Source organism: Coenobita brevimanus, chromosome 62 (assembly GCF_032717465.1).
Source record: "Coenobita brevimanus isolate Jiangsu-jjx chromosome 62, ASM3271746v2, whole genome shotgun sequence".
Classification (NCBI taxonomy): Eukaryota; Metazoa; Arthropoda; class Malacostraca; order Decapoda; family Coenobitidae; genus Coenobita; species Coenobita brevimanus.
Genome location: NC_137015.1, coordinates 12,664,800 through 12,687,088, shown reverse-complemented (window position 1 = coordinate 12,687,088; position 22,289 = coordinate 12,664,800). Strand labels below are relative to the sequence as shown.

At 42.6% G+C, this 22,289-nt stretch overlaps 1 protein-coding gene and 1 non-coding gene across 2 annotated transcripts in view; both read right to left on the bottom strand.

The window, feature by feature from the left end:
• The window catches only part of sl (small wing phospholipase C gamma 1), a gene marked incomplete at its 3' end in the record, with an annotated part of 811,582 nt that overhangs the window by 306,178 nt on the left and 483,115 nt on the right, over nucleotides 1-22,289 (bottom strand). The window lies entirely within an intron of this gene.
• Nucleotides 14,955-15,073, bottom strand: LOC145404231 (5S ribosomal RNA). Its single transcript, XR_013898161.1, has one exon. It is a non-coding gene; the product is annotated as a 5S ribosomal RNA (ribosomal RNA).

The window sequence follows — 22,289 nt, the reverse complement described above, 5'->3', positions numbered from 1 at the left end:
TTTGTTTTCTCCACATGCCCAAACCAGCTCAATCTGCCCCTCCTCATCACAGTACCAGTACCCTCCAATCCCATTATCTCAGCTACTCAGTTGTAAACCTTGCACCTCCAGGCCTCGCATTCAAGGATGCACTACACATCCATCTAATCATTGTCATTTCTGTATGTTTGAGCCTACGAATATCCTCTTTCTTTACTGCCCAGGTCTCATTACCACACAGCATTACACTCCTAACACATGCTGCGCACAGTATCCCTTAGCACAGAGGGAGAGCCCTCTCTGTATCTCGAGAGGCAACAGGTCCCTCAACTTCCTCCAACCACTCTTTACCCTAACCACACCTGCAGCACATAACATGTCCCCCGAATAACAAAATTCTTCTACACACTCAAGAGATTCATCAGTACATAAATGCTGTCTTCAACACACCACAGACACGCTCTCCTCGACACACTACAGATGTGGAATCAGCATTATATTGCAGTCTGCCTTTAATGCCACCACATCTCTTATGCACCCACATATCACAAATACTGGACAAGATGGAGCTACTTCCCACACCCTAATGGCAAACCACACGTGGCCACTCTCCTTCCGCCTTGACAGTATCGCCATGAGCCCTAGATATCACCACTTTTGTTTTATCCACATTTGCTCTCAAACCCTTGTGCCCCGTACAACTTCCCCCTTGGGAGTCCATTTCTGATGTCATGTGAGAGAGCTTTAACCCGCCCCGTCCCGACGACGTATGGGTACGTCACCACGATTTGCATTTGCCAGTCCCGGCGACGTACCAGTACGTCGTGCAATTGCAAGGTCGCTAATTTGCACAATTTTCAATTTTCGCACGTGATTTTTCGTATGTATACACGGGACACCTTCCTCTATTCCTGTACAAGATACCAAGCAGGGACAATGCCTTACACTGCATAACCTCCCCCCTCCCCCCCTCACGACATTGTCTTGGCAAAGGACCTGTTACCAGTGACCTGGCTAGTAAAGTTATTCAGGGCCAGAGTGATTCCCCAATCGATGACAATGTGGAGGACAATGTTTACATAGCATTAGAAGAAGAAACAGCCAGAAATAATGATCAGGTAGTGTGGCAAAAATAGGTCAGGTATGGTGATTAGTTAGTGAGTGAAACAATGCTTATAATGCCTTTATTACTGCTTGAAAACCAATATACTGTCATACTACATATACATTCGTACCAAGTAAATAAATAAGTACCGTTTATGAGTGGATAAAATAGTTACCCTCCCATAGAACTCGTTTTCTTTGGTGCCAGCATGTTAGAAAACCCACTCAGGTAAGGAGGAACTCCTACCTGGATTGGGCACTTTAAACCTCAGGTGAGCGATTTCTCTATGAATTTTCGATGTTTCTCACCAAAAGCGAAGGTTTTAGCCAAAAAAAAAAATTTCGAAAATACCTCGGGACTGGGGGATGTCGGAGGTGCGGAAAGCCTCGGGACGTGACGGGTTAAGCACCTTCACCAATCAACAAAAACAATGTACAGGTCCCTTTTCAGCTTACAAACATACATCATCTAATCCTGTGTTGCCCCGTGAGGAGGATTGGAACCGGGACTAGGCAAGTTAGTCCTCACATTTAAGATGAAAGTGACCAGCCTCACTCATCCCTGAGTGGCATTATGTGAGCAATAAACCCCAACCACCCCTTGGATATAAACCTACACAGGCTTAGTCTGGCTGGAGCGCCTTAACCCGACAATTGTGGCTTTAGATTTCCTGGTTTACCCCTCTTTGTACAGGAAAACATTTTTTTTTTTAAAGTAATTTTTGCTTGTATGAAATGAAAGAGTGCATGGAAAAGTATAGGAAAAACAAATATGAGTTCTTTATTTACCATAGTTCAGCTATGGTGAAGGTAATGAGGACTTAAGGGAGAAATATGTAGTGCGCCCATTTAAAAAAATCTTGCTTATATGATGTACACTTGGAGAAATTTCCGCACAGGACACTGCGTAGATGGCAGCAGCAGCGAGAGACAGAAATGATCTGGTAACAGTGCTGGGGGGTGAAGCAGGGGGTGGGAGTTGCAGGGAAGGTGAGTGAAGGAGGAGAGGAGGGGTGATGGTGGGGGTAGGTGTGTGTTAGGGAAAGGTTAAGTAGCCATTAATTGTGTCAACAGACTCTGCATAGATAATCATTCCAATACGATTTTTCTATTAATAATAAAAGGTAGTGGCAACAAGCTGCTAATGATGGTTCAGTATATGATGGAATAAGTCCAATACCTAAGCAAATAGGTATTGCCAATACGTAACCTTATCCTACGTCTCCGTCATTCCATCCCCTCATCGGAAAGTTTTGTATTGTTGACCGAGAATTTACAGATATCTAGAATTGATTTCAGTTGCTTCTCATGCAAGTTGCTTAACAAAGATAATTTAACTTTCATTGCAACTTGTATTGAATACAGAATGTAACATCCTGTAATAGTCCATTTTATAGTTGTATAAGTCAACTACTGTTATCTTAAAGCCGAACGCTGGCAAAATAAGGATAATATATCCTTTTGACTGACGGCGTAATTTGTTATCCTTTTTTAAGTCGTATAGGGACTTACCCTGCTTACGGATGGATGAGCCTGGCATTCATACCAGACTATAAATTTAAGCATACTCCAGTCAACACTTTCTTAGGGCCAATCTCTCATATCTTAATAGGCTTATATAACTTTATGCTTATGTGCATGTGTGTGTGTAATTATACGAGTATTAACCCATTAGTGCCCAGGTCCTCAATATAGGATGGAACTGAGCATTTTCAAAATTTAATAGGGAAGGAACCCGAGGGTAGGGACCTGTGAGCTTCGTGACCATGAGCCGACAGGCGGAGGGCGGTACCCCTAGCACCCTTCCAGCAAAATCCCTCGCACAGGAAATCTGGGAGCCAATGGGTTAAAAGTGCATAATTCACTCTCTCTGGCACAAGCATTAGATTACCTTTTTTTTTTTTTTTTTTTTTTTTTTTTTTTTTTTTTAATACTCTGGGCAAAGGCTTCAGGGCCTATATCTTGGGGGCAGTAGCCTATCCCAAGGCTTAGTAGTCCTCCTACACCTCCACATGTCACCACTTCGGCACTAACACCCAACGTCCATATTGAATACATGCTAGGGCTGTCTCATACAGGACTGGTGTATTGGTATTAGCGGGGGTATTTTTACGACAAGTCAGCACGTCATCTGGTAGATCAGGAAAGTCTGCTTTTTATGAAATTCAAATCCTTAAACTGTCCCCTGCCCCAGCCAGGATTCGAACCTAGGTCCATCAGGACTGCAAGCCGCCTCTCTAACGATTCAGCTACCGCCTCCCTTACATACAGGCACATTGGTAACCTTTTGGTTGGCAGGAATAAGATACAATTAGTTTCTCAGTTGTCATCTAAAGTGAATACGGACATAATGTCACTCTTAAAGATGGTGATATATTAGACAAAATACAGACAACACTCACAAAAAAATTACCAACACTATGTAAGACTTGCATTTGCCACAAATTGTGCATGCACCAAACATTTTACAAAATTTTCGTAATATAATATCTACAAATGTGCTGCCAGTAGCGGTCGCCCCGTTCATGTAAGAAAATGCAGTTCAGTATTTTACATTTTTTCCATATTAATTCCAGATGTCAGATAAAAGGAAAGGATTGTTGATAACTACTAACAGGCACAATTGTTTCAGAGTTATGTAATGTACTGTATTACATCATATTTTATCACTAGGCCTAGGATGATTACGCACTTAAAATGGCTAAATATGCATGCAAATGTTCAGTAATAAGAGAGAAAATGTGCACTTTATACAGGTAAATATAGATAATAATAAGTTACCAACCTGAGCTTCTTTAATTAGCAATACAGTATAACTTATTTTTCGGTATATTTATCTAAAAATTACCTTCCCAGAGAAGGTATCACTGAGTCGAGCCTGTTAATGAAAGATTAAAGAACATATTGCTGACTTAATCGTTTATATGGCAACATGGTAAAATGATTTTAAAGAAAGAACAAAAAATAAATATGTTTTCATGCTTAAGAACCACTAATACATTAATTGTTTAAGTAACAAATCCTATATCGGCATTTGTTCCTTTCTCATGTGTATAGCAGTGTACTTAAAATATGTTCAAAAGCAATATATAAAAAATTATAAAATAATAATCACAGGCCATGCATGTGTCTCAGACTCTGGTGAGTCAAGTGGTTGTACATGAGTCCATCTCATTCAACTGCTGTCTACTGGCCATCAAGGCACGACCTTCCCAACCACAGCCAATTAAGCAGTATATAGTTCACTTTGATTTGATGGATGATATGACTTTGAATATTATTACAAGTTGAAGTTATTATAATACCTAGGAAATTTCAAAGAATGTGCCATATAAATAAAAAACAGGAATATGCTCTTACACTAAAGAATGGCTAGAATATGCATTTCCATATGCACATATGCAAATGCATGATTATCCTAAGCCTACTTATGAATCTCTGTGAGATAAACTGAGAGTCAGACAGCGAGAGACCCAGTATCATACACTGCACAACACTCACTCATGCCTACGCTATTGATTGACCTGAAAAGGTTTAGGTCTAGTTTATACTTAAATTAGTGTGTGACAAGCAGCCAGGATGTGCTTACGATTTAGGAAATATATCAAACTCACATTGTCAGTTAACAGAGATGCACTTGTCTTAAAATCTGACATACTTTAATACTCTTTTGGGTAAAAAAACTAGTGGTTGACTGACACAATGAAGAAATGGAATATTCTATGTACTTTATTTTCCATACACTACATATCTACATTACATTTAAGAATATATGAGCAACTTTTCAGAGAAGTATCTGAGATGAATGTCTGATATTAGTCTATGTGTTACAATAGGGATGTTATAGATACCGAAGGGGAGCGAGTCATTATTATAAGGTTATGTGTTGGTGACATCAGTGTGTTTATATCAGCCTTGCATGATCACTGAACTGACCATTTTTCATCATGTCATGAACCATCACTTTACTGCTTGTTGCTACTTCGTGTGTTCCCCTATCATAAAAACATATTAATTTAAAATCTAAGCAAATTATGATACAACATTAAATGGCTATTTAGCCTCTCCCCATCACTCTGCTACCCCACTCCCATCCCTCCCAACACACAGCTACTCCCATTACCCCCCCATCCCTTATGTCCCACCCCTCCCACCAAACAGCTACCCCCACTACCCCCCCCAATCCCTCACCTACCCCTCACGTTCCACCCCTCATTTACCTCAACATTGTTACCATATCACATTATTTGCCGCTCCTGTTGCCTTCTACGCAGTGTCCCGCGCGGAAATTTTTCCAGCTGTACATGGCAGCTACAACTTTTCCATTATATGATGTACGTTGCAGCCATCGGATTAATTACCCTCTAAACCACCTGGCACCACCATATATTTTTTCTGAAGCTGGCAGACAATGTATTGTGCATCACTGGTTCCTTTGAATGGCATAAATGCATACTGCATCTATTATTATTCACCCTGTCCCTAATCATACCTTTTAAGACTCACTCTATTACCTTCATTATGTGGTCCAAAGTTTTCTGCCTTTATAATTTCCTCATTCCAGGGCATCACTGTTCCCGGTGTATACATATACAGTCACACTTCAGCCAGTCACCTGGGGCAGATCATTCATATGTAATTGTATTTATCAAATCAGTGTTAGGTGAGGGCACTCACCATCCACTCACTTGATGTAGTGCTGCTCTCGGATGTCTGCCCTTTCCTCTTTTCCATCTTTCTTTCCTTTCATCCTCCTCTGTCTTTCTTTCCTTCATTCTTTCCTCATCCTTCTGCCTACGGGTGACTTTACACTCCCCCTTCTGTCTTTCTTTCCTTCATTCTTTCCTCTTCCTTCTGCCTGTGGGTGACTCTACACTGAGTGACAGGTCAAATGGTTTCCTGTACACCAGGAAACCATTTACTATGCTGGGTGGTAACCATATAGCCAGTTTCTGGCGTCTGGTGGTTTAGTGGATAATTATTGTGCTCCAATTGGATTGAGCCGGTGAAGGTTTATAACCAAGGGGTGGTTGGTCATCACATTGTTCATTGTTATATTTAATAATGTCGTGCCCCACGAGTCTTCTCTGCCTCCTGAGTCCCATTCCTCCCAGTTCACCTCTTTACAATTGAAGTCACCCATTAAAATTTTGTTGTTGCTTCTCTCAGTCATTTTCTGTAAATAACTAGCCATGTCTGACAACATCTCCTGGTATTCATCATCACTCCATGCTCTTGTCTTAGGGGGAACATACACTACTGCCATATCTCCCTTGCTATTCTCTCCAGTTTCAAATTTCATATTTATCACTTCGGCCCTGCCTTCTCCCATTTCCACGGTATCTACATTCAGGTTGTTCTTCACTGCTATCATCACTCCTCCTGTTTTTTCTTTTCTGTCTCTTCTTCACAGTTTGTATTTACCATCTCTCATATGAACATCAATATCTTCTCTTAATTTGGTCTCTACAAAGCACATAACATCAGGTTCATGTAACCTCAAAAAATTGTTGATTTTTAGAAGTGCCGATATTAAACCATCAACATTAGTATATGCCACCTTTACATTATTTTTGATGTTTTTTATACCCTCTTTTCTCCTTCTCTCCACCGGTAACACTTCCTTAATTTCTGATTCATGACTCTCCAATAAAACACTGTCTGCTCTTCCTCCATTCTCTGCCCGTTTTTTACCTTTGCTTCCTTTACTAACTCTTTTATTTTAGCTCTTTCTTCCTCATTTGCATCTATCCTTATCCAAACATTTTTTAACCCTTCCTCGTCTGATAATTTCCATGTTCTACTGATAATTTCGCTTACTGTGTGTGTGTGTGTGTGTGTATTTACCTATTTGTAGTATACAGGAATTAAGTGATGCTCATGTTGTCCTGTCTCCATATCCACATTTATCTAGTTTACTTTTACACACATGAATGTTTTTCTCCTGCACCACCTTTTTGTCTAAGTCGTTCCAAATACAGTAATCCCTCTAATATCCGGACGCCCAATAACCGAACATCCCCACTAACCGAACCTTATCGTCCTGGGATCAAACATTCCCAAAATGGTCCGAAAATCCAAAAAATTGGAAAAAAAAATCGATTTTTTGCCGTCCGTAATTTGAACTTGCCGCGCGCGCCGCGTGAGAGCATTGTTTTGGTTCGTCATTCCTCCGACGTCCGATAGAGCGCCGCTGCATCCTCCCCACTTCCCGCCTGTCTCTCACCGCGACAAGACCTACGCTCTTCGTCATGGCTGCCCACGTGCTCGCTTTTGTGGTGGTGCCGTACTTGCTGCAAGGCCTCCTGCTGCTCTCTGCCCTACTCTTAGTGTGTGTGATGATGGCCCCGCCTCCTGAGAAAAGGAAGAGAGTGGTGTTGACTCTGGAGAAGAAACGGGAGATATTGGAGAAGGTTGATGCGGGTTGGTCTTCCTCTCGCATTCTCCGCGAGTTCAACCTGGCCTGGTCGACTTTGTTTGATATCAAGCGTTCCCGAGACAAGCTCATGCAGTACACGGCTGACTTCTCGTCGAGAAGCAAACGCAACGTGGAGAGGAAGGTTATGTTTACTCCCAAGTATGCAGAGATCGACCGCTCCACGTTGATTTGGTATCGACAGCAACGTGCAGCTGGTGTGATGGTACGTGGAACGGAGCTGAAGGCTGCTGCTGAGAAGTTTGCAAGGCTTCACGACGCCCTAGACTTCAAGGCATCCGAGGGTTGGCTCTTCGCGTTCAAGTTGCGACATGGCCTTACTAACCGTAAAGCACATGGCGAAGCATTGGACGCTAACGAGGATGGAGTGGACGAGTTTCGGCACAAGGTGAAAGGCTTGATCGACAGGGAGGGCCTCACTCTCGGTCAAGTCTATAACGCTGACGAAACTGGCCTATTCTATCGCTCGGTGCCAACGAACACTCTCGCCGATGAGACGGAGAAGCGTGTACCTGGCCGCAAGCTTTCTAAGGAACGGATATCTGCTTTGTGTTGTGCCAATGCTAACGGCATGCACCGGCTTAAGCCCGTTATTGTTGGCCGTGCAAAGCAGCCTCGGTGCCTTCGTGGGGTGATGGATGTCCTTCCTGTCGTATGGTACCATTCTTTGAAAGCATGGTTCACAGCTGTGATTTTCAAAGACTGGTTTCACCATCACTTCGTCAAGGAGGTCATACATTACCAGACGAAGACACTGGGAATTCCTCGCGACCAGGTAAAGGCTCTCCTTCTCCTCGACAATGCACCTGCCCACCCGTGCGACAAGGACTTGGTTGCTGAGAATGGCCGTATTAGGTGCATGTTTCTGCCACCTAATACGACTGCTCTCATTCAACCAATGGACCAAGGAGTGATCGTGGCAACAAAGCGCCTGTACCGTCGGAAGTTCCTGGACGAGGTGATGGTGGTTCTCGAGGACGAGGACGAGCGCAGGGAAGGACGTGACACTCGAGGCAAGCGGACTTTGGAAAACCTTCGCCGCTACAACATCAAGTCTGCGCTGTACAACTGGGCTAGTGCATGGAAGGAAGTCCCTGTGAAAACTCTTGAAAATGGTTGGTCTCGTCTGCTTCTCGGAACAGATGTGGAGTACGATTTCCTAGGGTTTGACGTGGATGACTTCCATGCACGGCTACGTACGCACGGCGACGATGTTGATGTGGACGATGTTCGTGAGTGGTTGGACGACGACGAGGCGATCCTGGGTATCAGACGTTGTCTGATATCGAGATCGCGTCTTCGGTTGCTGGTGTCAGTCCCGAACTTGAAGATTCCGACGACGAAGGTGATGATGATGCAGACTCCGCCCAGCAGGACACTACTCCAGCCATCCCCAAGCTGAGCGCACTCCGGGAACATCTAGAGTTCGTCCTAGACTACCTGGAACACCCGGACTGCGACAGGGAGATGGGGCCCTTGGGACTCGTGGAGGAAGTGCGTGCTTTCCGGCAGCGCATCATCAATCGCCAGAATCGTCGGTCCTTGCGTCAGTCAACGATTGACAGTTTTTCAGGCCCGTGACCCCCGCTGTGCCAAGCCCTGGTTCCACTCCGTTGCCTCCCCAAGACAGGCCCTCATGCTCCGAGCCACAGCCCAGCACATCAGCTACAGTGGAGTCACCGCTCGACGTGAGTTTGCGGCTGTCTTCAGAGTCTTCTGTAGTCGGTACGCCATCACCACTACCCACCGATGCACCCCTTGGACGCCTGCCAGTGATACTCTCGGGCTCTGACAGTGAATAAACAGCAAGAACTTCTCCACTAGACCACACGGGAATTTTGAGTGTTGTGCAGTGAAAAAAACGGTGTGTTGTGTTAAGGTTTTCAAGTTGGGAGAAAAGACTAAGTAGAAAAGAAATTTAACGTAACTAACCTTCTTTGTTTTGGCTTTGGAAACTTAAAAACTTGGGAAAAGTTAATGTGCAACACTTAAATTTAATGGAACATTATTTGGACTAAAGTGAACACTGTGAAAAGAACGGACTTCTGTGTGTTAGTGACTAAGTTCAGTGCAAGACTTCAGGAAGAGTGTAGTGCAAGTGCTTCAGGAAATCGTTCTTACTGTCAGAGTCCGAGAGGAGGCGGTTATTCATCGAGGTGGCCAGGGACTTGCTGTAAGTAGCCAAAATGTTTCATGTTGTACTATTTTCCATACTATATTTACCAGAATGTTTCATATTGTATTTTTTCCCATACTATACTTACCAGAAAGTGTCATACTGTACTTCTTTCCATACTAAACTTACCTCATGCATGTGCAGTAGGAATGTGTTTTTCAGAGTTCGGTTAGGTTCGGTTAGGTTAGGTTCGGTTAGAGTCCATAAGTACCAGAATGTTTATTAATGTATGAACATACTTCTAAACCCACATTTTATGTGTCTATTGCATTTATTTCAGTCATTTATGTGCCTTATTGGTGTGATTTGGGTGTTAAATACGTGCTATGCATGTCCGGAGGGAGTTGTATAGGTGTTTCTCTGTGTTAGGGTCCGTAAGTACAAGTCCATAAGCTGGGGCCCAATATCCGGACAAAACCAATATCCGAACCTACCGATGGCTCTATTGATCCGGATATTGGAGTGATTACTGTACTTATGTATTTACCCAATATACCTAATTGAGATACACACGAAATATGCTATGCTCGTGGGTTCCCATCGCTGTTTCTCAGTAAGTCAAATTTAGCTTTAAACTTGTTTAAGTTTTTAGACTGGATGATCTCTTTGTCCAGGCTATTCCATAACTCTATAGTTCTGTAAGGAAAGCTATATTTCTTGATATCCTTCAAGTAGCTTGACTTTTTCAATTTCATTCCGTGTCCTCTTGTTGCTCTCTTATCCCATACAAACAGATCTTCTTTGTCAATTTTATCTACTCCCACCATGGTCCTGAACACTGCAATCGTGTCTCCCCTCTTTCTCCTTTCCTCTAAGGAAGGCAAATCCAGCTTTTCCAGCCTCTCTCTGTATGACAGACCTGCCAGACTGGGGACCATTTTGGTTGCTGTTCTTTGTATTCTCTCAATCTTGTTTATATCTTTCTTTGTGTGTGTGTGTGTGTGTGTGTGTGTGTGTGTGTGTGTGTGTGTGTGTGTGTGTATTTACCTATTTGTATTTACCTATTTCTAGTGTACAGGAATTGAGCAATGCTCGTGTTGTCCTATCTCCATATCCACATTTATCAAGTCTACCTTTACACAGATGAATGTTTTTCTCATGCACCACCTCTTTGTCTAAGTCGTTCCAAATATTTAAGTATTTACCTGATATTCCTAATTGTGATATACATGGAATATACTACTGTATGCTCGTGGGTTTCCATCGCTGTTTCTCAATAAGTCAAAATTAGCTTTAAACTCATGTAAGTTTTTAACCTGGACGACCTCCTTGTCCAGGCTATTCCACAGGTCTTTACATCCATAAGGAAAACTGTATTTCTTGATATCCTTCAAGCAGCTTGGCTTCTTCAATTTCATTCCGTGTCCTCTTCTTACTCTCTTATCCCATACAAACAGATTTCTCTGTCAATTTTATCTACTCCCATCATGGTCTTGAACACTGCAATCATGTTGCCCCCCTCTCTCCTTTCCTCTAAGGAAGGCAAATCCAGCTTTTCCAGCCTCTCTCTCTGTACAACAGATCTGCCAGACTGGGAACCATCTTGGTTGCTGTTCTTTGTATTCTCTCACACACACACACACACACACACACACACACACACACACACACACACACACACACACACACACACACACACACACACACACACACACACACGAAAATGCCACTACATCGACCCACCAATCAACAAGCAGCTGAAAATATTGGCTGTCCAGTCCTGTAGGGTCTCTATTAATTACTGAACCAGTCAAAAACAAGCATAGCATTTACTCTAAGCCAATAACAGCACTTCCAAGAAGAGTACAAAATACGGTGTCCCTGACCAGCGTAGTTGCAAAATTGTGTGAGAGAATTCTGAAAGACAGATGGATAAAATATCTGGAGGAGATGAACATATTGGCTTAGAGGCAGTTTGGATTCATTAGTGGAAGGTCATGTGTTTCCAACCTGTTGAGCTTTTACTCTAGAGCGATTAACGTGCTACAGGAGAGAGACAGCTAGGTGGATTGTGTGTATCTAGATTTAGAGAAAGCCTTTGATAATGTACCCCACAAGCAACTAATGTGGAAATTGGAACATATAGGAGGACTAAAGGGAAATGTCCTGGAGTGGATGTGTGACTTCTTGAGAGACAGACAAATGAGGACAGTAATGAAGGACAAGATGTCCGGATGGAGGGAAGTAACAGGTGGAGTCCCACAGGGCTCAGTGTTAGTGCCAGTAATGTTCCTGATTTGCCTAAATGATATGGTAGATGGAATGAACAGTTATGCAAGCCTGTTTGCTGATGATGCAAAGATCTTGAGGAGAGTAGAAGTCGAGGAAGACTGTAAAATGCTGCAGGAAGACCTGCATAGGATTCATGATTGGAGCCAGTTGTGAGAAATGAAATTTAATGTAAAAAAATGTAAAATATTGGAAATGGGTAAGAGTGCCAAGAGGCCATCACTGAATTACATGATGGGTAATGAACCAATAAAAATTGTGAGAGAAACGAAAGATATGGGAGTGCTGGTCCAGGATAGTTTGTCACTGGAAAAACACACTAACAAGATAGTTAGAGAGACATACAACCTAACAAACATACGAGTGACGTTCCATTATATGGATGAGGAAATGATGAAAAAATTGATAGTGGCCATGATCTGCCCCAGGTTGGAATATGTGGCAGTAGTGTGGTCCCCACACAAGAAGAATGATATAAGATTGAGAGAATACAAAGAACAGCAACCAAGATGGTCCCCAGCCTGGCAGATCTGTCTTACGGAGAGAGGCTGGAAAAGCTGGACCTGCCTTCCCTAGAAGAAAGGAGAGAGAGGGGCAACATGATTGCAGTGTTCAGGGCCATGATGGGACAAGATAAAATTGTTAAAAATGATCTGTTTGTATTGGATGGGAGAGTAAAAAGAGGACATGGAATGAAACTGAAAAAGCCAAGTTATTTGATGGATATCAAGAAATATACCTTTCCATATAGATGCATAGACCTGTGGAACAGCCTGGACAAAGAGATCATCCAGTCTAAAAACTTGAGTTCAAAACAAAATTTGACAATGAGTACAAGAGACAGGACCCCACAAGCGTAGCTCATTTCCTGTATATCACAACTATGTAAATGTAACTAGGTAAATACACACACACACACACACACACACACACACACACACACACACACACACACACACACACACACACACACACTTCTAGTTTCAGTGTGGTGATTCCATCCTTTTGTTTCAGTTTGCCATTGACAAATCTATAAAACAGTTTGGGTTCTTCCTTACGTTTGTCTATTGTACCTTTTTCAAAATTCCTTTCTTCCTCTCAATGTATTCTTTTGTATTCATTTCTAGTTCTTTTATATTCTTCCTTTGTTCTGTTGGAAGAATATAAAAGAACTAGAAATGAATACACAAGAATACGAAGAGAGGAAGAAAGGAATTTTGTAAAAGGTATAATAAACAAAGGTAAGGATGAACCCAATCTGCTTTATAGATTTGTCAATGGCAGACTGAAAGATAAGGAAGGAATCACCAAACTGAAAGTAGAAGGAGAGGTCTGTAAAGATGCGGCAGTGCAAGCTGAAATAATGAACAAATGTTTCCAATCGGTTTTCACTGATGAAAAGGAGTTTGTGGAAGGGGAGGGATTGACTAGTAATGTAGTGATAAAAGCTATAAAAGTGAAAGTACAGGAAGTGTATTAATTACTGGAAACTCAAGATGTAGGGAAAGTTCCAGGACCAGATGGAATCTCTAATTGGGTACTGAAGGAATGCAGAGAACAACTGGCGGATAAGATTCACAGTTTAATTGTGTGTTCTCTGGAAGAGGGAAAAGTGCCTCAAGAATGGAAGAGGGCAAATGTGGTACCAATTTATAAGTGAGGAGACAGGGAAGAACCCTTGAATTATAGACCAGTGTCCCTAACCAGCATGGTCGCAAAATTGTGCAAAAGAATTCTGAAAGATAGGTGGATAAAATGTTTGGAAGAGATGAATATCTTGGCTGATAGTCAGTTTGGATTTAGAAGTGGCAGGTCATGTGTTTCCAACTTGTTGAGTTTTTACTCAAGATTGATTGGCGTGGTACAGGAGAGTGATGGTTGGGTGGATCATGTGTATTTAGATTTGGAGAAGGTCTTTGACAAGGTACCTCATAGGAAACTAATGTGGAAACTAGAGCATATTGAAGAACTGAGGGGGAACCTCCTGGAATGGATGAGAGACTTTTTGAGAGACAGACAAATGAGGACAGTAATATAGGATAGGATGTCCGGATGGAGGAAAGTAACAAGTGGAGTCCCACAGGGCTCAGTGTTGGCGCCAGTAATGTTCCTGATTTATGTAAATGATATGGTAGATGGAGTGAACAGTGATGCAAGTCTGTTTGCTGATGATGCAAAGATCTTGAGGAAGGTAGAGGTTGAGGAGGATTGTAAAATGCTGCAGGAGGATCTGGATAGGATACACGATTGGAGCCAGATGTGGGAAATGAAATTTAATGCAAAGAAATGTAAAATATTGGAAATGGGTAAAAGTACCAAGAGGCCATCATTGAATTATTTGATGGGTAATGAACCAATCACAAAAATGAGAGAACGAAAAGATTTGGGAGTGCTGGTTCAGGACAGTTTGTCACCTGAAAAACACATTAAATAGGCAGTTAGGGAGACGTATAAACTCGTGACTAATATAAGAGTAGCCTTTCATTATATGGATGAGGAGATGATGAAAAAATTGATAGTGGCCATGATTCGCCCCAGCTTAGAATATGCAGTAGTAGTGTGGTCCCCACACAAAAAGAAAGATATAAACAAGATTGAGAGAATACAAAGAACAGCAACCAAAATGGTCTCCAGTCTGACAGATCTGTCGTACAGAGAGAGGCTGGAAAAGCTGGATTTGCCTTCCTTAGAAGAAAGGAGAAAGAGAGGCAGCATGATTGCAGTTTTCAGGAGCATAGTGGGAATAGATAAAATTGACAAAGAAGATCTGTTTTTATTGGAGGACACTGAATGAAACTGAAGAAACCAAGCTGCTTGAAGGATATCAAGAAATATTGTTTTCCTTATAGATGTATAGACCTGTGGAATAGCCTGGACAAAGAGATCATCCAGTCTAAAAACTTCATTCATTCATTCATTGCCAGACGCCATGTATCCCAAACGGGGTGGCCAAGGGCTTAGAGTTAATTGTTTTACAGGGAGGGGCACTAATCCTCCACCAACCCCACTTGACATGCAGGGAGAACGTTATGCCAACAGCATCTGGTGTTCCCAGGCGATCACCCATCCAAGTACTAACCAGACCTAACGTTGCTTAACTTCGCTGATCGGACGGGAAGCGGTGTACTCAACGTGGTATGGCCGTTAAACGAGTTTAAAGCTAAATTTGACTTATTGAGAAACGGAGACTGGACCCCACGAGCGTAGCTCATTTCCTGTATATCACAATTAGGTAAATACAGTTAGGTATTAAAAACGTCAAAAATAATTTGAAGGTGATATATACTAATGTTGATGGTTTCATATCGACAAGGATCGAAATTAACGATTTCTTGAGAGAACATGAACCTGATGTCATGTGCTTTGTAGAGACCAAATTAAGAGAAGATATTGATGTTCATTTGGGAGATGGTAAATACAAACTGTGGAGAAAAGACAGAAAAGAAAAAAAGGGAGGAGGAGTGATGATAGCAGTGAAGAACAACATAATTGTAGATACTGTGGAAATTGGAGAAGGCAGGGCTGAAGTGATATATATGAAATTAGAAACTGGAGAGATTGTTAAGAGAGATATGGCGGTAGTGTATGTTCCCCCAAAGACGAGAGCATGGAAGGATGACGAATACCATGAGATGTTGTCAGATATGGCTAGCTATATGCAAAAAAATAATTGAGAAAAGTAATAATATAATTTTAGTGGGTGCCTTTAACTGTAACGAGGTGAACTGGGAGGAATGGTACTCGGGAGGCGGCGAGGATTCATGGGGCACTATCTTATTAACCCCTACACCGCAGGCATGTTTACCAATGTTTTGCGTGTACCGCGGGGTTATTCGGGCTCCGACAGACTCTCAAAAAATATTTGCCAAAAGTCAGTTATTAGTCCTAGATTATTAAAATTACATATGCTTATGGCACATACCTTCATCTTTCTCCTGGAATGTTTGTTGAGCCTTTGTCGGTTACCGTAGGACTTGTGGAGACCTCTGAAGTTGGGTAACGAAGTCTCCACTTTACACTTCCCGACAACCCGTAATATGATTACCACAGCCAGATAAAAACACTATAAACACTACTCTATGATTTTCAAGTACAGTAGTTTGGGATCCATACTCCAAAAAAAAACCACTGTGAAAGCAATGGAAATTACGAGCGCATCTGATCGTCGCACTTGCGCTAGTTCGCTCTTGGTACTCTGTCATTTATTATTCATAAAACCCCTCACACTTTATATTTCTATTACTGTATCACACTTATATATATCTGGAGTCTTTCTCCATAAGTTTCCTTTAGTCGTATTAATTTATTGTCACTGAAGTCATTCAATTTTTCATTTAGTAAAATACGTAGAGAGCCACGGATTCACTTTCACTGTTATAACATAAATTATTTGTACTCATATTCTTATATTACTACTTACTTACATTACTATTTACATTTTCTTTTCTATTTTCAATATTTACCCTTCTATTTTACTTACACTATGTTATTCACTGTCACTTTCAGTAAGATAAAACTATAATACACTGTTCAATCATATGTACTGAACATCCATTGCTTTCATTTGCTTTTTACACATTATTTACACATTATTTACACATTATTTCCAAATTATTCTGCTTTCACACTTGCACTGTTAGAACTGCTTCTGGCTGTGGTAATCGAAGAAGCAGGTAACACAGAGGGGAACCTGGCACTCAGCGCACTGCCAAGAGGTGCGTTTGTGCTCAGGTGTGCGGCGGGTGGTATGTGCACACACCTGACACCTGCGAATCGCAGCCTTCCTTTTCCCTGTGGCAGGCATAAGCTCAAGTCTGTGCCGCTCCATATACGCCCTCTGCTGAAGTCGGTCGGGAAGTGTTACTGGATGGCGCCTTGGAGTTGCTGCTGTCACCCTACCATATCTTTCCAGCAGCTGCTGGACACAAGTCCTGGCGAACAACCTCAGGGAGAAGGACTTGGGTGGCTTGACCTTCATCTTGTACAGGATGAAGGCGTTCAGCATCGTCATATCTATGAGATGCAGAAAAACTTTCCTGTACCACCTAGTATTCTTCCTGAGGCAGTCGATCTCACCAATCATCATGTCAGACTTGTCCACCAGCCGCATGTTGATATTGTAGTCCAACACAGCATCAAGTTTCATCACAGGTTCGCCTGTCCTATGGTCGACCTTCCCACTGTCTGTCATCTCCCCCTTATGTACGGTGGTGAGCATGTGCATGACCCTCTTGTCATGCCACCGTATTGCCAGCATCTTCTCAGACATGCGTAGGTGCACGTCTCCTCGCTGCGAGGTTCCTGCCTCTGGGAATTTGGGGAAGTGGGCACGATTACTTTTGACAGTGCCGCAGGAGCCAATGCCATGCTCAGAAAGGTATTTGGCAAGTTTCGGTGGTGTATAGTAGTTGTCTGTATACAGCACATGATTCCCACCAAAATACTTTTCTAGGAGCACTTTCACTACACAGCCTGAGAAGCGAAGGGGGTGTGTTTTATCCAGATCGACAGTGCTGGCTGAATAAATGACGGAAGTCAAGGATGTACCCCGTCTTACAGTCGCGCAGTACAAAGAACTTAATTCCAAAGCGATGGCGTTTGCTTGGAATGTACTGAACAAACCGAAGACGTCCTCTGAACAAAACCAAGGATTCGTCAATGACAGCCTTCTGAAAGGGGTGGAAGAATGACATAAACTTATCCTTCATTCTGCTCAGAATCTCCCGGATCTTCCAGAGTGGGTCGGTTTGGGAAGGTACATCATTGTCGGCAAAGTGCAGGTTTCTCATGGTGTTCCGGAAGCGATCTCTGGCCATGTACTTATTGAAGGTGGGTGAGGGTAGTAAGGGGTCCATGGTCCAGTATTCTTCCAACTCATGCTTCTTGGAGTGTGGCATGAGAAGCATGAGGGCAAAGAACACATACAGCTCCTGCACTCCCAGCATGGACCACTGTTGCATCTTGACTGCACCTGTACCACTTGCAGCACATTGTGATTCATACCTGTTGGTCTCATCACATATGTGCTGCATGACTTCGTCATCTAGGAAGGCCAAAAGGTAGTTCACACACTCAGCATTTTCGTCAGTAGTGAAGGCAGGCTGAACTCCTGAGGAGCTGTCATCAAATACTAAATTTTCAGGCACAAAATCGGACCCTTCCGTCCACGCGAAGGCGTCCAGGATTCCCTGTCGTGGCGGTGTAGGGCAGGTGGTGGTGGTGGTGGTGGTGGAGGTTGGCTGTGAGGCAGATTTATCTCGTTCAGGGTCACTCGCACTGACCCTGGGTTGCCGTACAGCACTAGCAGCCCTTACTCTACTAACTACACTACTTTTCACTGTGCTTGATTTACCTCTTCCTCTACGGCCTGCCTTCACTGTTGATGCTGGTGGTGACTCCGACGACTAAGACTCCAGAGATAACTCAGCCGACGATGATGAAGAAATGAGTGAAGTGGGGCTTGGGGAATGGGGAGGTGAACGCACTTGTGACTCATGGTGGGCTGGGTCACGTGGGGGCATTGTTCTGGGGCTAACACGCCGCCTTTTCACTCCCTTCCCAAATTCCTTGCCTTGCTGCACTAAAGGCTCCTTTCCCTTGGAGCTAGAGACTACTTCCAACACTGAAGCACTCGTTGTAGCAGTTTCTGGCACAATAACCTCACCCGGCTCATCACACGATTCACCCGAATTGTCAAAATCACTGTCCATCATCACCATGGACAATTCTGCAAGTTCACGTGCCACTGCAGAATCACTAAGGCCTTTCCTGCTTCCCTCACTACTTTTCTTAGGGGTAGACGTCACGGGGCCCTTTGCAATGGGCGCAGAAGCGGCAGGAATGGTGGGGCGCGAGTGCGACATGGTTTCACTACAGCGGAGGACAAGGAACTAAATGCCGCGGCTTATCTGAGAAGGGAAGGGTTGACAGTGACACTGAGGCTGACTGCTGCTAACTTACATGCTAATTTTTTATAGGTAGAAAATCTCGGCAATACATAAAGAAATAGGTAGTTCCAGGTGAATGTAAATGTCACTTAGGCTTCTTCCTTCCTTTCTGATATATATTTTTATTACAGACATCAATTACAAGGCATTATTCAAAGGGGAAATTACCGTGGTAATGTAGCGAATGAATGGACGTGAGGTGTTGTCAGGTGATAATTAGCCAATTCCTGGTGTAGAACACTATCACTTACCTGATTTTTTTTTTGGTATATATTATTTTGTATAAGTATAGGGCATAGGGCTTATTTCAGTGGATAAAATCTGTGGAAAAATCCTAGGGAAATTTGCATAACGCAGCGCGGCGTGGGAGGTGAGAGGTCAGGGTAATGGAGGGCAGGTAGGGAGGGGAGTCACGAAGGGGTTAAAATCGCTAAAATGTCAACAATGGATGGGAGTACAGATGAGATTTGGAGTGCTGACTAGTGTTGGACATTGGCAGTACTGATAGATGATACAAGCCACCACTTGAGAGCCTGGGGTAATTCAAAATAACACAGAATCACAAAAGTGACGCCCCGCGGTATGATCCATTGTGGCCGAGCATCACGAAAGTGACGCCCCGCGGTTAAGGGGTTAAATATAATAATGAATAATTTGATGATGCAATGGGTCAAAGAAGAGACACGGTTTCGAGGTGAGGACACACCAGCAAGGTTAGATTTACTGTTCACCAAAGAACCCGATGTAATAGAATCATTGAAATATCTGTCCTTTAGGAAAAAGTGATCATGTGGTCATTGAGTTCCAGGTGTTAATAGGGAACGTCGAGCCAAGAGACGAGCTTCATAGACAGGGAAGATACAACTTTGGGAAAGCAAATTTTACAGGATTGAAAAACTTTTTTGAGGATTGGAGAAAATTCAGAGAAACGAGAGATACAGAGGAAGGGGGATATCTTTCTAGACCTCTATAATTTGGGAGTGGAAAAATTTGTACCAAGAGTAAGAGGGAAAGAAAACAGGAAAAAGGAGTGGTTTAATAGAAGGTGTATGATAGCAAAAAAAGAGAGAGATAAGGCGTGGAACATTTGGAGAAAAGAGAGGTAACAACAGAACAAAGGAAGAGTATAAAAAACAAGAAATGAATACACAAGAATATGTAGAGGAGAAGAAAGGAATTTTGAAAAAGGTATAATAGACAAATGCAAGGATGAACCCAAACTGTTTTATAGATTTGTTAACGGCAAACTGAAACAAAAGGAAGGAATCACCAAACTGAAAGTAGAAGGAGAGGTCTTTAAGGATGCGGCAATGCAAGCAGAAATAATTAACAAACGTTTCCAGTCAGTTTTCACTAAAGAAAAGGAGCTTGTGGAAGGGTAGGGAGTGATTAGAAATGTTCCGGTGATAAAAGATATAAAAGTGGAGGTACAGGAAGTGTATAAATTACTGGAAACTCAAGATGTAAGGAAAGCCCCAGGACCTGATGGAATTTCTAATTGGGTACTGAAGGAATGCAGAGAACAACTGGCGGATAAAATTCACGGTTTAATCGTATGCTCACTGGAAGAGGGGAAAGTGCCACAAGAATGGAAGAGGGCAAATGTGGTAACAATTTACAAGGGAGGAAACAGGGAAGAACCCCTGAATTATAGACCAGTGTCTCTAACCAGCATGGTCGTAAAATTGTGTGAGAGAATCCTGAAAGACAGATGGATAAAATATCTGGAAGAGATGAATATTTTGGCTGAATGTCAGTTTGGATTCAGAAGTGGAAGGTCATGTGTTTCTAACTTGTTGAGCTTTTACTCAAGAGCGATTGACGTGGTACAGGAGAGAGATGGTTGGGTGGATTGTGTGTACTTAGACTTAGAGAAGGCCTTTGACAAGGTACCTCATAAGAGATTAATGTGGAAACTAGAATATATAGGAGGACTGAAGGGGAAACTTCTGGAATGGATGAGAGACTTTTTGAGAGACAGACAAATGAGGACAGTAATAAAGGATTTTTTTTTTTTTTTTTTTTTTTTTTTTTTTTTTAATGCAAGGAAGAAGGAACCAAAGGCCATGAGCCCGCAGTAATAGTTCCCTCCAAGAGAAAAACAAAATACAATAGAGAGCCAAATTCAAGATCCGATCATTTTGAGATGCCTGGACACACTGCGTTTGAAAGACTGGAGATCATTGGCAGCAGGAAATACAGACAGAGGGAGACAGTTCCAGAGCTGACCTGTTGCACAAATGAAAGACTGGGAGTAACGGTTAACTCTTGCATTAGAGAGTTGGACAGAAAAGGGATGAGAGTTTGCTGCCAGACGGGTGGTACACGCCCGTCGTAGAGGTGGAGGAATGCAAGCAGACAGTTCAGAGGAGCAGTGACCATTAAAGCAGCGATAGAAAAGAGATAAAGATGCAACAGTGCGGCGAAGAGACAGAGGTTGAAGGGAGTCAGTAAGAGGAGGAGAGTTAATGAGACGAAAAGCCTTTGACTCCACCCTATTGAGAAGAGCTGTATGTGGGGAGCCTCCCCACACACGAGAGTTGTACTCAACACGGGCGGATAAAACCCCTGTATAGAGTCAACAATTGTGCAGGGGTAAAGAAAGAGCGGAGTCGGCTCAGCACACCCAATCTCTTGGAAGCAGATTTTACAAGAGATGTAATATGATCTTTCCAAGATAAGTCCTGAGTAAATGAAACCCCAAGCATGTCTGGATGGAGGGAAGTAACAAGTGGAGTCCCTCAAGGCTCGGTGTTGGCGCCAGTAATGTTCCTGATTTATGTAAATGATATGGTAGATGGAGTGAACAGTTATGCAAATCTGTTTGCTGATGATGTAAAGATCTTGAGGAAGGTAGAGGTTGAGGAGGATTGTAAAATACTGCAGGAGGATTTGGATAGGATACACAATTGGAGCCGGACGTGGGAAATGAAATTTAATGTAAAGAAATGTAAAATATTGGAAATGGGTAAAAGTACCAGGAGGCCATAACTGAATTATTTGTTGGGTAATGAATTAATGACAAAAAGGAGAGAAGAGAAAGATTTGGGAGTGCTGGTCCAAGATAGTTTGTCACCAGAAAAGCACATTAACAAGATAGTTGGAGAGACTTATAAACTCTTGACTAACATAAGAGTAGCATTTCATTATATGGATGAGGAGATGATGAAAAAATTGATAGTGGCAATGATCCGCCCCAGGTTAGAATATGCAGCGGTAGTGTGGTCCCCACACAAAAAGAAAGATATAAACAAGATTGAGAGAATACAAAGAACAGCAACCAAAATGGTCCCCAGTCTGACAGACCTGTCATACAGAGAGAGGCTGGAAAAACTGGATTTACCTTCCTTAGAGGGAAGGAGAAAGAGGGGAGACATGATTGCAGTGTTCAGGACCATGGTGGGAGTAGATAAAATTG